The sequence below is a fragment of the Cryptomeria japonica genome, chromosome 11, assembly GCF_030272615.1.
Source record: "Cryptomeria japonica chromosome 11, Sugi_1.0, whole genome shotgun sequence".
Lineage (NCBI taxonomy): Eukaryota > Viridiplantae > Streptophyta > Pinopsida > Cupressales > Cupressaceae > Cryptomeria > Cryptomeria japonica.
In genome coordinates, this window is record NC_081415.1 from 164,470,713 (window position 1) to 164,487,025 (window position 16,313).

Below are 16,313 nucleotides of genomic sequence, written 5' to 3' on the forward strand. Positions count from 1 at the left end.
TGAGTCATATGGTGAGAAGCACCAGAATCTAGTATCCATGTGGACCCATAGGTCAAAGCTTGAGTAGTGAGAGCATGACCTTTTCCTGTGGAAGGAGAAGGCATCGAAGGTGAGGAGATGTGATGTTGTTGCATAGCTTCCTCTAAAGCCTCTAATCATTTCCAACACCTAGAAAGTGGATGTCCTTCTTTGCCACAAAAACTGCAAGTATCTCCTGATTTCTTCTTAGTCTTGGAGGAAGACTCACCAAAGAGTGAAGATTTCCCTTGTTTTGGAGGAAATCAAGGTTTATAATTAGACTTAGGAGGTGGCTTGGAGGAAGACTCACTGCCTGTAGAATTCTTCTTTGGCTTCAGTTTCTGCTTTTACTTATCCTTAGAGGACTAAGCAACCAATGCTTTATTTTTGGAGCCAAAGAGCTTATCCAGCTGAGAAAGATGAGACTGGTCATGAGACAAACGCTCACAAAAAACATTAAAGGTAAGCATGGTGAAACAAGCACCAAAGCCATCCATGGTGGAGTAGAAAGCAGAGGCAAAAAAACTAAAAATGACCTCAAAGCTTTGAAAGAATCAAGTGAATGCACTTTGTGTCTGTCTTGATCTTGCCACATCCCTAAAGAACAGATCTGGTAGTCTTGAACTTGTTCAAAAAATCCTCAAAGGTCGGAAAGGAATTAGGTGACAAGGAAACCAACACAGCCTCAATCTATAATGCCTGAAACTCATTAACCCTCTCGAAGAGAGACTCAAACTTCAACCACATAGCTCGAGGAGTGAACAACTCATCAAGGTGAAATAGAAGACGGTTGGAGACATGCAAAGAGAGAAAACCCATGGCCTCATCCATCTTGTTTCTATGTTGAAGAAGCTCATAAGGACACTGCAAGAGAAGCTGAACCTCATCCAAACAAGACCACAACCCTCTTGCCTAGAGAAGCCTTGTGATGTAGGGCTTCCAGGTGTGATAGTTGTGTGAAGTCAACAACTCAACTGAAGGATCTACCATGAAAACAAAACTCTGCACCTGCACCTGCTTGTTGGTTTTTTTTATTATGTGATCTTTCAGAATAGATAGAAGATATAGAAGGGTTTGTTTGTTTTGATAGTTTTGATTAAGTAAAAACATGTATTTGAAAGGTACTCAAACCTTTTACAAAGCAGGAGAACAGAAAAGCATAAAAAAGTGCCTAATCACTTCAAAAAGTCAAAATGAACCCACCGGATGGGCACAGCTTAAAACATCATTACATAATTACATAAAACTCAGAACAGACAACAACAAGAAAGCAAAAGATAGCAAAGAGATAGAACCAAGGACAACTACTAGAACTAAATACTATTCAGGATCTCCTCAGCGTGAACAACCATTTTTTTCATGTTGTTTGCCGAGGTCTTCATATCATCCAGCTCATGACCTTCGATGTCGACCTTATTCTTTGTGTTGGCTCTGGTCCTCCTTTCATGACCCTTCTTTTTCACCTGCTCTTTATCACCTTCCTTCTCTACATTGTTCTCGTACCTATTGATAAAGATGTTCATATTGTCCACCGAAGATTTAAGAATTTGGAAATTTTGATCAGCAATCTGCTTGACATTGTCCTCCAGCTTGTCAATTTTGCTATCCAAATCTTTTAATTTGTTGTCCATTTCCTTTCTATCTCCCATCTCATTGACCTTTTTCTCGGTGGCTAATATTTTTCCAACCATACATTCAATAGCTTGCACATTGTACAAAACGGCCACTAACTCTTTAACATGCTCCGCCAAGGGCTTGTCACCAACTGTAATTCTTGCCATGGCCTATGTATCTATTTTCAAGCTATTAATATCCTTCACCAAAGTAGTGATGGTCTCATAGAAGGCCTTAATGGTATCTTTGTCACCACTATCACTTTGACCCCCTTTTTCCTTGTTATGCAATCTAGTGGTATTCATAGTCTCCACGGTTTCCAAATTATCCTTAACCGGGTTACCCTCCCCTTCTTTGTCCTGACTATCAATCCTCTTATTATCATCATCCTCCTACTCAGACTCAACTAGAACATAAGTGAGATCAGAATTGCTACCCTTTTTAGTGTTCTTTTTCTAAGCCTTCTTTCTAGAGGCTTTCCCTTTCCTCTTTTTAATAGGTTTTTCCTCAAGGGAATCAGTTTCAAAGTCTGACATTTCAGATTCCACAATAATCCTCCTCTTCTTAGCCCTAATCCTCCCTTTTTTGCTAGTTTCTTCCAACTCTCCCTTGGTCTCAGAATCAAAGTTGAAACCACTATCCTTACTTTCCATAGTCTCATCTTTGGCATTTTTGCCTTTAATAGGCTTTTCAATGCACTTCCCCTTTATCATTTTGTAAACCAGGACCATGAGCCCTTGGTGGAGGGCATGATCGCCTTTAGGGTCCTTCTAGATCTCCTTTATAGTATGATCCATTGAACAGGCCAGGTAATAGGGAAGGCTAACCCTTTCACCATGACGAAAATGGTTAAGAAGGACGAAGTGATGCCCATAAGCCCTAGTAAACCTACCGTCTAAGGTAATATATTCAATAGAAGCAAATAAGACAAACCTCCATGGCCTACAAATTCTCTTTGGGGAATGGTAGGAGTTGTCAATTTTGATCATCTTTCTTCTCTCACCATCCGTAACAGGAAACTTGTCTGTAGCCTTATCTGATATCCCTCTGTCCCTGTAAAATTTCATACCCTTGGTAGTCATCCCTGTGGCCTCAGCGATAACCTCTTCATCTACATTCATCATATGTGATCCAATCAGAACTTTTCCATTTTTCCAGTTCTTTATGAAGTAGCTGGTAATTGTGGGGTCCTTCCCATTCAGTCGTTCCATGAAAGCATTGAGCCCCCTTGCTGAAGGATACTCTAGACTTCTTCGTTCTTTCTCCATTCAGTGCATGAAGCAGGTTCAAATCTCTTCTTGTTTCCTCCCATTTTTCTAGCACCTTCCTTGCAATGCCTTCTCTCGTTTTGATAATTTTTCCTCTGGTTTATGTGGTTATTTTGTAAGAGCACCCATAATCTGTGCCAAATAATTATGATATGACACCTATTTAATGGCCCATTATCTTCAAGCAAGCCCTGCATCAAAAAAGGTGGAAAGGTCATTAGAAATAATGATTAAAAGTACCACATTTCCTTGTATAGCTTCAGTCCTGATTGAGTGAGGATTTCATTTCACTTGCAATCTCCTTTTCACCATAACTAGTGATGATGTTTTCCGATTGGCAAGCCAGGTTGGCTGCTCAATTAGCACAAGAGTTGGCCTCCCTATAAACATGTGTAAAAATACACATTTCAAACTCTTTGCTGATTTTCCTTGTTGCTTTAATAGCATTACTAATCGACCATGATGGCGGGAATTTCATATTTAAACAATTGATAATGTTTGAGTCTCCTTCACACCAAACTTTAGTGCATTTGGCTTCTTTGGCAAGGATAATCCCATGATAAACCACCATGGCTTCAGCAACATGGTTGGTCTGTTTTCCTATAGGAATACATTTTATGATTTTACATATTCCCCATTCATCCCTTAGGACCACTCCACATCTTGCAACCCCCGGGTTTCCCTTAGAGGCCCCATCAAAATTGATTTTCATCCATCCCCTAGGTGGGTTGGTCCATATCACTCCCTCTCTAGGGTTACTCTGGATATTCTCTTGAGCTTTTAATCTCCATTTTTTATAGACAAGTTGATCCTCCTTAGTGTTACGATTATCAATACCACCTATAATATTCATATTTTCCACTATGCTTCTTCTTATTTTTTCAAACACAATGTTAGCCTTAGTGTACTTTTCTCTGAAAATCCTGTCATTTCTCTCTTTCCATATACCCCAGCACATGTGTGGTAAAGCAATTCTCCATAGCAAGGTAGTAGTTCTATTTTTTGAAGGATGATGCCATGACTTGAAAATCTCCTGAATCGAGTTGGGGAAGCTCCAACTAATATTGAATTGATCCAGACAACTTCCCCAAACATCAGCTTGTTTTTTGAAGGATGATGCCATGACTTGAAAATCTCCTGAATCGAGTTTGTTTTGATAGTTTTGGTTTTCTTGATTTCTAATATAAATGATAGAAAGTGAGAAAAAAATAGCCCCCCACAATAGAGAAACCCAAACCCTAGTACATACTGATGAGAAGGAAGTAGTGCATAAGCAAAAAAACTTCAGACTAAAATCTCATGTACCTGATGAAAACTATGAGAAATAAGATCATATTTCTAAATAGAGCATGCTGAGAGATTTCCAATGCCTATTCATTTTCAAAAAATGGAGTCTGTTTACCCATTCTACGGTCCTAGAAGTGCAGAAAAGAGTCGCGACTTTGAAAGAAAAAAGTACAGTCAAACAAAAGATTCAAAAAAAAATCCAACACCATGACGTCCATCTCAGAACCAGATTTCTGACACCTATTCATTTTCCAAAAAATGACTCTGGATGCTCAAGATATAGCCAAAACATGAACCTCCCCTCAAAAAAGCAAGAGGGTGGTGGTTCGGTGGAGAAGCCAGGTGGAGGTAGCACACGGGCAGCGCTCCGGTAGTGCTCTGGCGGCACTCCTGCGGCGCTCCGGGGAGGAGCAGCGGAGTGGTGGGGCGGCAAAGGAGGTGGCTGGGCAACGGTGCTGGCGAGGTCAAGTGGCGGTGGTGCTAGTGGGGCCGAGCGGTGGCAATGCTGGCAAGGTCAGGTGGCAGCGACAGTGGTGGGACCGGCAGGTGGCCGGAGGGTCGACAGGGGTCAGCGTGGCCAGCAAGGGGCCGACGGGTGGTAGGAGGTCCAGTGGGGGCTGGCTAGGTGGTGTCGGTAGGGGATTGGGCCGACGGGAGCCGTAGGCAGGGGCCGACAAGGTCAGACTGACAGGTCTGGTCTATCGTACGATAGCCGGACTGTCAGGGTACAGTGCCTTTTTTGATTTTTTGATTTTTTTTTTAAATCGACCTGCATGCCATAAAAAGGCAAAAAATATTTTTTTTGAATTTTTTTCTCAATTTGCGTGTCAAGGTCGTACACCCTGGTTTTGGTGAAAAAAATTACCCTCAGATGCTCAGGAGTCAAAACTAGGCAACTTTTATATGACTATAGGGGTTTTTGGGCCTTTTGAGCATGATGGTGAGGTTTGTTTAGGCCCAATGTGCTTAGAAAAAAATCCTATCCCTAAGTACAAAAAAAACTTCCTGAAACCCCAGATCTGCTTCCAATGCAAAAATTCTCAAAACAAGAACAGATAGTTGTAGATCTAAAGCTCTGATACCATATGAGAGTTGAGAAAAACAACACCATAAGAGCCTAAAGATCTTCTGCAAGCTAAATAATTTGTTGCAAGGAGAAGTAAGGAAGCAAAATAACTGAAAAACAAAGAACACAGAAAATATGCTCAAAAGATGAGAGCTCAATATTCACCAAAATGTGCAATGTAATTATGATACAAAGAAAAGAATTAACCTCTAATAGGTCAAGAAACCCTAAAAAGGGAAAACCCTAGGCTTGCACATAATAATTAATAAAAGAATTAATTATTATGCACCTAATGTTAGCTTAAGTGTAAAAAGAGATAATACGGAACTTAAAAAATTAAACAAATATTGTTTAATTAATCAAGTGAAGACCCAATTACTCTAACACCCCCCCTTAAGCTATAAGGATGGTGGAGTGGTGGAGAAGTAGATTCCAAATTTGGAGAATTAGATGGAGGAATAGGTGTGTACTTTGAGACAAAGGGGCCCAAAATGGATGAAGGAGATGATGGATTATTGTAGATGGGATGAATGAATTAACATTGGATGAAGCTTTTGGATTAGTAGGTTTAGATGTCAATTTAGTTTGTTCTTTAGGATGCCTTTCTTCTATCAGTAATCTTATAATCCACAAGGTTATTTTATTTTGATTTTTAATGCTTGGGCCTTTGTGGTCATATGGATATAACTTATTTTTTCTTTTGGATCAAATTTAGATTTACTTTAGAATGTATTTTTATGGGACATGTCGATCCTTGGATTTGGGTGGATTTTTGGCTTTATGCATTTTATATTTGGCACCCAAATGGCTTCTAAGAGAAATGGTGTTGGTGGATGGAAAGTAATTACATGGATATTTTATAGATGTGTGAATGTATATAGGATGTGGGAAGGATTTCAACAGTGTGTGCCTTTGTTGACCTTGATTTGGGATAGGATGAAATAATTTTGATTTGGGGAGATATGGATAGTGGATGAAGGGATGTAAGAACCCAAGATAAATGGAAGGGATGACGGATTTGGTATAGGGATATAGGGTCCTAAAATGGATTGAAGGGGTGAAGGAATTAGTGAAGGTACATAGAGACTCAAAATAGATGGAATGAATGAAAAATTGCACTTTTGAATGTAGGGACCCAAGATAGATTGGATAAGAGTGGATGAAATCATTTGATAGGTATGGGGCTTGTGGTAGATTGGATAGGAGTAATAGGATCTTGTGAATAATTAGGATCATGAGTAGGATCGGGAGGGACATTGAGATCTTGAGATGGAGATGGAGTAATATTTTTCTCTTTATTTAGGGAGTGATCATGAGGAGTGGAAGGGATACTTTTCTCTTGATTAGGAATGGTACCATGAGAGGGATTAGCGGGGATATTGGGATCTTGAAATGGACTAATATTATGACATGGCGATGGACGGATACTTTCTCAGGGAATGATCATGAGGAGCATAGTGATATGAGGTAAATGGAATTACTTTATCCTGATTAGGAAGTGAGTCATTAGATGGAGGAATATTGTCATGCCCAAACTTTTGAGCAAAAAAAAAACAACAAATTTTTTTTTAAAACAACATAAATTCATTAAATAATCTACATTAAAAGAAATCAAATAAGTTTTGTCTTAACTAAGGGTTAAATAGAATCGTTTACTAAATTTGATTTGATTAACTAAATCAATATAGTGACAATAATTAGAGAAGACTAATTATTCTCTAAGAGGGTCATCACAACTTAATCAATTAATCTAATTAATTTCAACTAATTAAAATCGAGAGATATTAAATATCTCAATAGCATTAAAATACTCAAGGCTAATAAAATGATGATAATCCTAACTTATATTAAAAATAATTATTTGAGCAACCGCAAAAACGCCTTTAATTAAATTAATAAAGTTAACCTATTTCAAATATAATATTTTCCAAACAAATATAATTTACATTAAAGTCAATTTTAAATCCCATAATACATTCAAATTTCAACTATTAATTAATTGGCCAATAATGACCTTATAGGCTAGAATTCACATAAAACAATTAATAAATTTCATTAATAAAATCCCCCAGATTAAATTTAACCTAACATCCATATTTAATTAAATATGGAAAATAACTATATAATATACCTCGTTAATAACCCTAATTAATAAAATTAAATCAATAATTGTGATTAATATATCTATATAAAATTAATCCCCAATTTTAATTATGCCTTGAGAAAAAGACTATATTAAAATTAATTTTCTCCCTAGTCAATATTAGGAGTTTAAATTAATTCCATATACATGGCTATAATTAAATGGGGGGGGGATTATTTTTCAAATTTTAAAAAGAATTCCCCCTTTTCTTATTTTAATTATATTTAATTTAGGGTTGAATTATCCTTTTTTATTTTATTTTAAAAAGCAACTCTGATATTTTTATAATTTCTAAATGCTAACCCTAACTCAAATGTGGGCTAGGGTTGCATGTTTTCTTTTATTTTATTTTATTTTATATGTTAACCCTAACCCGAAAATGGGATAGGGTTGCATATTTTAACATTTTTTTAGTTTCTTCTTGTTTTGGTGTGTGTGTGCTTGTGTGTGTCCAAGGATTCGAAGGAGGACATGGTGGTGGAGGCCAAAGAGCAATATGCAAGGGAGAATCCGCAGGGTTTGTGGAGGCGGCAAAGTTAAGGGAGATGTGGTGGCTGTGGTGGCCACCCGTAGTGGCGACTGAGGCCACCACTGGGGGTTGCCACCCGCAGTGGCGGCCGAGGCCACCCCTACGAGTCACGGCCCATAGTGGCACCGCGGGCACCCTTGTGGTTTTCGGCCCACAGAGGGGGCCCGAGCTGCCCTGTGTGCCCGCGAGGCTATGGGGGGGTTTGTTACTTCCCAAAAAAATTTCCTAGCATAATTTTTTTTTGTAAATTTTTTTTTTAATGTTTATCTCATGCATAATATATATATAATTTTTTTCATATATACATAAATCTGTAAATGATAGGAAACTAAAAATACCAGAAACATTAAATAACTAAATATTTTATTTCCATATTAATGATACACCTATGTTTTCAATTTCCAAGGATAGCATGTGTGTGTGTGTAAGAAAACTAGAAACTTAAAATGACAAGTATTGTATTTCTTTTCCAGAATATAATGTTTCAGATAAATAAATAAATATATACATGAGCATATTTATTCTATTTATTTCCAGAGTAGAATAATTTTACTGTTTTTATAGAATGTACAAAAATAACAAAAGTAAATTATTTTTCCTACTATCATGCATTTTCCAGATTTAGAAAAAAAAAGTATAAACAGTTGCAACTATCTTTTTTTTATTTACATTTTATAACAATAAACAACAAGATGCAATATAAATTTATTCTAGATCTAAAATGTCTATTTATTTCCTTCTTTTAGCATGTATTTTTCAGAATATTTAAAGAGTAGCAGAAATAAATTTATTGGCAGCTCCAACTAATATTTTCTAAAATCCATTGATTAATAACAACAAGATAAAATGCAATATTAACACCTATTTATTTTTCTCCCCCCCTTTTTTTTGGCAACACATAGAAATAGAAAATAACTTTCATTTCTTTCTACATTAATATTTCAAACAGAATAAAACATCTTTTTTTTCCAGCAACTATAACAAAACATAAATAATCAAAATGCATTCATTTTATTTAAAGGATCAATACTTCAAATAAAATACAATTTAATACATGGTAAAACTTAGTCAATAATACATTTTCTTTTTCTGCAATATAAACACAAGAGAAAGCCTTTTTTTTTTCTTTCTTTTCTTTGCAACTAAAATACAAAAATAACTCTTTTTCTGCAACTAAAATAAAATCAGCAAAGACCATTTCCAAGGTTTCCCTTCCAAGTCTTTTCCAAAGCAACCTGCAATAAAAACTTGAGGTTGTGACCATGGAGGCTCACCTCCCAACCTAAGCTTACTAGAAGCCACCCCCAAGCTAGGAGAATCAAGGCTAGACGAGACACACACATACAAAACACATACATGTAGAAATTCAAGCAACAAAAACACAATCCCAGCCCAAGGTTTAAACAATGTCACTAATGTGACTTTTTAAATGGGGTGAAGGTGGACTAAGTATCCTTGAGGAGAATTCTACAAATAGTGAGCACAGTGTCATAACAAGGCTACAAATATAACACATCACAAGTTCGAACTTGTCCCTATAATTCCTTATGACCCCCAAGGCATACAAGCCAACAACTCCCCTTATGACCCCCATTTTATAAAAATAATACTATGCAGCAAGGGCCACAAAAATTCCTTGAAAATCACTCTCTTCCAAAGAGAGCCTCTCACTCAAAAGGGTTGTCAACCCTTCACCCCAAGGACACTCTACCCTCTCAAGGGTGAGTTTGGCCTTGAAAACTCCCAAAACAAAAACATAGTAACTTAACCAAAATCACAAATGGAAGGACTCTACATCTTCCTACACATATATAAAAACAACAAGGAAAATAAACAAAAGAAAACAATGCAACAAACAATCTTTTCAAAAGAAAACAACATCATACAATAGTTAGAAATTCAACCAACCTTAATCTGCCAAAAAGGTAAGGAAATTTGTAGGAGAGCTACCCAAATCCACAACTTTTCTCCTCCCAAACTTAGCCCAAAAATCTTCCCAATACTTGCAAAAATTCTGAAAATTCTAAGTCTCCAAAATGGAGAGTGGGTGATCAAACTCTTCCCTCCCAAACTATTCCCTATGAAGCCACACCTCGCTCTCTCCAACCCGCTTGGGAAGGGTGAAGGATGCTCATTGGTTGGTCTTCCCAAAACCTTACACACTCCCTAACCAAGACACCTCAAAAATGGAAAATGGAATGGGAATGAAGAATGACACTCATGAAGTGGGTTATCTAACCAAGGAAGGCTCTTCTAAAGATGAAATTCGGCCAACTTGGGAAACTCACTTTTTGGGGAGGCTAAACAAGTACTAGGGAGTGGACACATGGCCAAATTTGGCCTTCAAAATTGCCCCAAACTTGACCCCAAGAGTTAGTTTAACCCCTTGGAAGTCCACCCTAAGTTTTCCTACGGGTCAACCCTAAGTTGACCCTCCTAATGGCTCCCTATCCTAGGTTTACTTAGGACCATTTTAGGATAATTGAAAATATATGCATTGGTAAAATAAATTTCCTCAAAAAGAGACATGACAATGCCAACTCAACTTACAACACATGTGGCAAGTGACACTGCAAAAAGAATTACACATCACTAAAACACACATGGCAATTGTTTCTTTTTTTGAAATTTATAAATTAAACAAATTACCAAATTAAACACTCATCCAAGCATAACATTTATAAATTAAAATACATTTACAAACAAGGGGTTGTCTCTCCAAATAGACAACCCCTGGCTTCACAATCGCACATAAGCCTAGGCTTGATTCTCCAAATAATTTCCATGGTCACATGGAATAATTTTCCTGCACATCTCACTTGCACATTAGTAATTCCAAAAATCACGTATAATATTATCAAAAGGATACAATCCAGACATCGCATAAAATTTTAATTATAAAAATTAAGTATCCAATTATCTGATAACATCCACATACAATCATCTACTAAATGGCATCATCCTCATAAACATGGAATTAAATCATTTATAGAGCATGCATCCATAATTTCTAATATAAAATGAGGTACTGCAAATCAAAGTAAATGATATAATCCTATCAATGTTATCCACCACACGAGATCATATAAAATCTATGTCCAAAATGCATCACAATATAGTATCCAAAATAGGTCCAACATGAAAATAACAGAAATGCTATGATGGCTCGGGGTAGGGCCTCACAAATATCATTGGATAGGATGGAAGTGGTATCTTGATATTAATAAAGAAGGGGATCATGGCATGGATTTAGATCATGAGATAGAAGGGGATAATTAGATGGAGTGTAAAGGAGAGGATATCGAGATGAGGTGGAAGGGATGTCTTGATCTTGATTTGTAAGGGAATCATGGCATGGGATGTAAATGGTGCTTTGATCATGATTTGGATTAGGATCATTTGATGGAATGGGAGAGATACCTTGATCTTTATTATGAGATGGAAGGGAATCATAGGATGAAATGGGGTGGATTCCTTGATCTTGAAATGTAGGTATATTATGTAATGAAGAGGATGGACTAGGATCATGATATGGTGTAGAAAGGAGAGAACCTTGAGATGAGGTGGAAGAGATGTCTTGATATTAATTTGTAAGAGAAACATGACATGGTATAGAGAGGTTATTTTGATCATGATTTGGAGTAGATTCATTGAATGGAGTGGAATGAAGAGAAACGTGAGGTGGGAGGATTCTATTCTCATGAGAGAGAGTGGATATGCTAGCATGTTTTATATTAACATATTTACATAGTTTATTTGGTGTGGATGGTGTGGTAGGTGAGGAATGTTTCATAAACTCGTTAGGTTTAGTAGATAGAGTGATAGAAGATTCATTAGGTTTAGTGGATTGGGGTTTGGCTTCATTTAGAAATGATGGAGGTAGATGCATGACATTGGGAGATTGCACAACTTTGTGTAGAGATGGGTGTTTAGTGTCCCTTGCTAATATTCCTTGGTGAATTTAATGAACAAAGAACTTTGATAATGGGGGTGATGTGGATTTATAAGATTTAGATGGAGAGATTTGAGATTTTGGAGGACTAGGATTATATGGATATTTGGGATTATGTCTTGGAGGATTATGATTAGGGATTGGAGGATTAGGATTATAGATTGGGACATTAGGATTAAGTATTGGATTATTAAGTGGAGGATACGGATTATAGCTTGGAGGATTGTAGGATAAGATATTTGGATTGTGGATGTAGGTTGTTAAACACACAGATATATTAAGAGCGAGGTGAATCAATATATGTCAATTCTCATTTAATTAAAAACTAATTATCATTAATAGTTTTTTTAATTTTCATAGAAACTACTAAGAAAAAGATAAGTACACATAAACAAAATGGAAAACTAGATTTATGTGGAAATCGAGAAGGAAAAAACCATAGCGAGAATAGTTGCTTGGATCTACTAATTGAATCTAGCATCACAAAGTGAATAATGAACTTACAACATTTTGTAGACATCAACCCACATGAATTACAACCTATGATGAAGATGGAAATCTATAATCAGATTTGTAGGCACCAACTCTTAGGAGACACCAATACCCTTATGCAAGAGTTGAGCACCAACGTAGGTAATGAGGCACAAACCTCAATTATAGTAAAGTACATGGAAAATATGTCATGTGGACCTTCAATTTTGAACCCTCAATATCTCAATGATCTAATCAACTTATGTGCACTCCTATAGTGTGCCTAAGATCTACATTTGAAGTCACATACCTAATAAAATTGAGTATATATCTTGCACAAATTTTTCCATAGTTATCCATTCTACTCCTATCAACAACCTAATTGGAATGAATCCAAATACAACTATGTTTGCATCACTACATTTAATACAACTGCAAGTCAGCCCAAAACTTATTTACAACATCCTCAAGTTGTCTATATAAATAAACTCTAAACCAAAAGTGTAATGGGGTAAGTCTAAAAGACAACAAATTACTTGTGAGGCCCTACCCCGACCTGTCCTAGCATTTCAGTTATTTTCATGTTGGAACTATTATTGATGCTTCATTTCTATGCATTATGGATATAGAATTTAATATGATCCTAGGATTGGATAACATTGATATGATGTATGTCATTTATTTTGATTTGCAGAACTTTATTATGATGTTAGAAATATGATGCATGTCCTATGAATGGTTGAAATCTATGAGGATTATAATAATGTCATTAAGTGAATTGCTTTATGTGGATTGCATTGGATATATGGTAATTTGATTTGTATGATGGCAATTGTATGCAGTGTGATTGAATTATATTCTTTCATATGTTAAATTTATATCTGGTTATTTGGGAATTACTAATGTATAAAATGAGATGCACAGGAAAATTATCCATGTGATCATGGAAACAATATGGAGAATCAAGCCTAGACCTTTGTGAGTTCGTGAAGCTAGGGGTTGTCTATTTGGAAAGACAACACCCCATATGTATTGTGTTTTATTCGTAAACGTAAATGTTTGATTGTGTGTGAAATTGTATTTATTAATTTGTTTAATCCAAAAAGAGACAATTTCCATGTGTAATTAAGTAATGTATTTTTATTGTGTCACTTGACACATGTGTTGTATAGTGTATTGAAAATGACATGTCTCTTGGAGAGAAATTGTTTCAACCAATGCCATTTTCAAATATTTGAGTGTGGTCCCAAATTTGCCTTGGGTAGAGAGTCTTTGGAGTGGTCAACTCAAGTTTAACCCGTAGGTTAACTTCAAGTGGGTTTCTAAGGGGTCAAATGGACTCCTAGGGTTAGTTTAGGGGCTTTTCCAAAGGTCTATATGGTATACCTATGGGTTAGGGGAATTTTTAAGCATGTAACCACTTCCATGTGACTGATTTGACACCTCAAAAATTGGTTTTCCCAAGATGAGCGAAAATCTAACTTGGAGGATTTCTCCTAGGTTAGCTAACCTTCCCTTATTGTGTCAGTTCCCTCTTCCCCATTTTCTCTTTCCCTCTTTCAAGATTGCCAATTTTAGTAACATGTAAGAGGTTGGGAAGACCAACCAATGTGAGCTCACACTCTAACCAAGAGGTTGGAAAGAGTGAGAGAAGTCTTCTTAGGGAAGGGTTTCAGACTTAGGATGGTAATCACCCACTCTCCATCTTTGGAGACTTACAATCTTGAAGTTTTTGAAATTTTAGTATAGTAAATTTTGGCTAAGTCTTGAGAAGAAAGAAGTTGTGTATTTGGGCAGCTCTACTACAAACTATCATTTGCATCCCTTTGGCAGATTCAAGGTTGGTTGAATCACTATCTATCTATGTTGTTTATTTTGAAAGATTGTATGTTTGCATTTGTTTTCTCCCATTGTTATTTTAATTGTGAAGGAAGATGTTGTGTTCTTCCCTTTGTTTTTTGGTTGAGTATTATATTTATGTTTTGGGAGTTTTCAAGGCCAAACTCACCCTTGGGAGGGTAGAGTGGCCTTGGGGTGAAGGGTTGTTTGACAGCCTTAGAGTGAGAGGCTCTCTTTGGAAGAGAGTGATTCTCAAGGGATTTGTGTGACCCTTGCTGCATAGTGATTGTTTATGCATTGGGGGTCATAAGGGGATATTTGTTGGCTTGTATGCCTTGGGGGTCATAAAGAATGAATGGGACAAGTTTGGAACTTGTGGATGTGTTCTTGGTTGCCTTGCAATGGCAATGTGTTTCTTCTATTTGTAGTTTTCTCCTCAAGGTACTTAGTCAACCTTCACCTATTTAAAAATCACTTATGTGATGATGTTAAGCCTTGGGATGGGAATGTGCTTGTTGAGAAGTTGTCTTGCTTGTTTGTGTATTGTTTGTGTGTATCATGTTTAGGTCTTGGTTCTCCAAGCTCAGGGGTGGCTTCTAGTAAGGCTAGGTTGGGAGGTGAGCCTCCATGGTCACAACCTAAAAGCTTTGTATTGTAGGTTTGCTTGGAAAAGGAAGGAAAGAAAAGCTAGGAGATGATCCTATTGTTATTATGTTTTAGTTGTAATAAGAAAAATGTATTTATTTTGGAAGCCCTCATTTAGTAGAAATGAGAGGCTAAGTTGGGTATCAACCTATTTGTAAAGTTACCATGATGTATTAAATGTATTCTTTAAACCATGTTTTATTATGAAATGAGATGTATTATTTTATTAGATTTGATCTTGCAAGAAAGAAATAAATTAAATTTGAAGTATGCTTCTATAGTTTTTCAGATAATATTTACTTGTATTACTTCTTGAAAATAAAAGTTATTTCTACCTTTATAGCATATTGTAGAAAAAGAAAGGAAATAAATTAAATGTAGAAGTATAGATGATAGTAAAAGAAAATAATCATTTACTTCTATTCATTTATTTCAAAATGCAAAATAAGGTAAAATAGGTTTTAGTGTGAATAATAATTTTGCATCAACATGTTGGTTATGATTTAAATGATTTTAGACTATTTTAGTTGTTGTTGTAATAAATTTAATTCTGCTATTTTTCCCTTTTGAAAATGCAGAAAATAAATCTAGATAAATTAATTTAATCCAAATGTTAACTATATGTCATTTTTAAGAGAAAGAAATGCATTTATTTAAATTTGTTAGTTTTAAATAATGTGCCTTAAATGTGTTTTAAAAAAATATAGATTTAGACATAAAGGAGAGATCTAGATATTCTAATAGAATTTTTTTTAAAAGATAGTTTAAAATGCCTTGTATTAAAAGAACAAATATATTCATACACTTTTAAATGATTTATTAAAAAGGGGAAATATTTAGTTATTTAAGTTGCTCGTTATTTTTATTATTTATGACAGTCATTATATTCCCTGCATATATTAAAAAAAAAAAAACATTTATACATCTCAATATGTGTGTGTGTGTGTGTCTATATATATAATGTTTTATTTTAAAAAAAATAAAAAATTAAAAAAAGACAGACAGAAACCCCTCTCGAGGTCCCACGGAGCCGAAGCTCCACGCAGGGCGGCCTCGGTAGCTCGAGGCCCTCTGTGGGCCGAGGCTCACAGGGGCTCCCGCGGCGCCACTGCGGGCCGCGACCCGCATGGACGTCGCGGCGTCGTTGCGGGCCATGCCCTGTAGTGGCGGCCCTCGGCGCCACTGCGGGTGGTACCCACCACCACCGCTTTTAACCCCCTCGACCACTATTATTTTCACTGCTTGTGTTAATCTGCCCCTCCACCATAGCCAATGTAAACCCTACATAACACACAAAATAAAACCCTAACCCAAATTTTGGGTTAGGGTAAAACAAGAAGTAAAAATTAGAATGGCTTAGTTAGTTTTTATAAGTTTTTAATTAGGTTGCATGGCTATATTTTAATATTAAAGTAAGTTATAGGGGGGGAACCCTTTTCAAATTTGAAAAGGGTAACCCCTCATGCATTTTAGTTATGTAG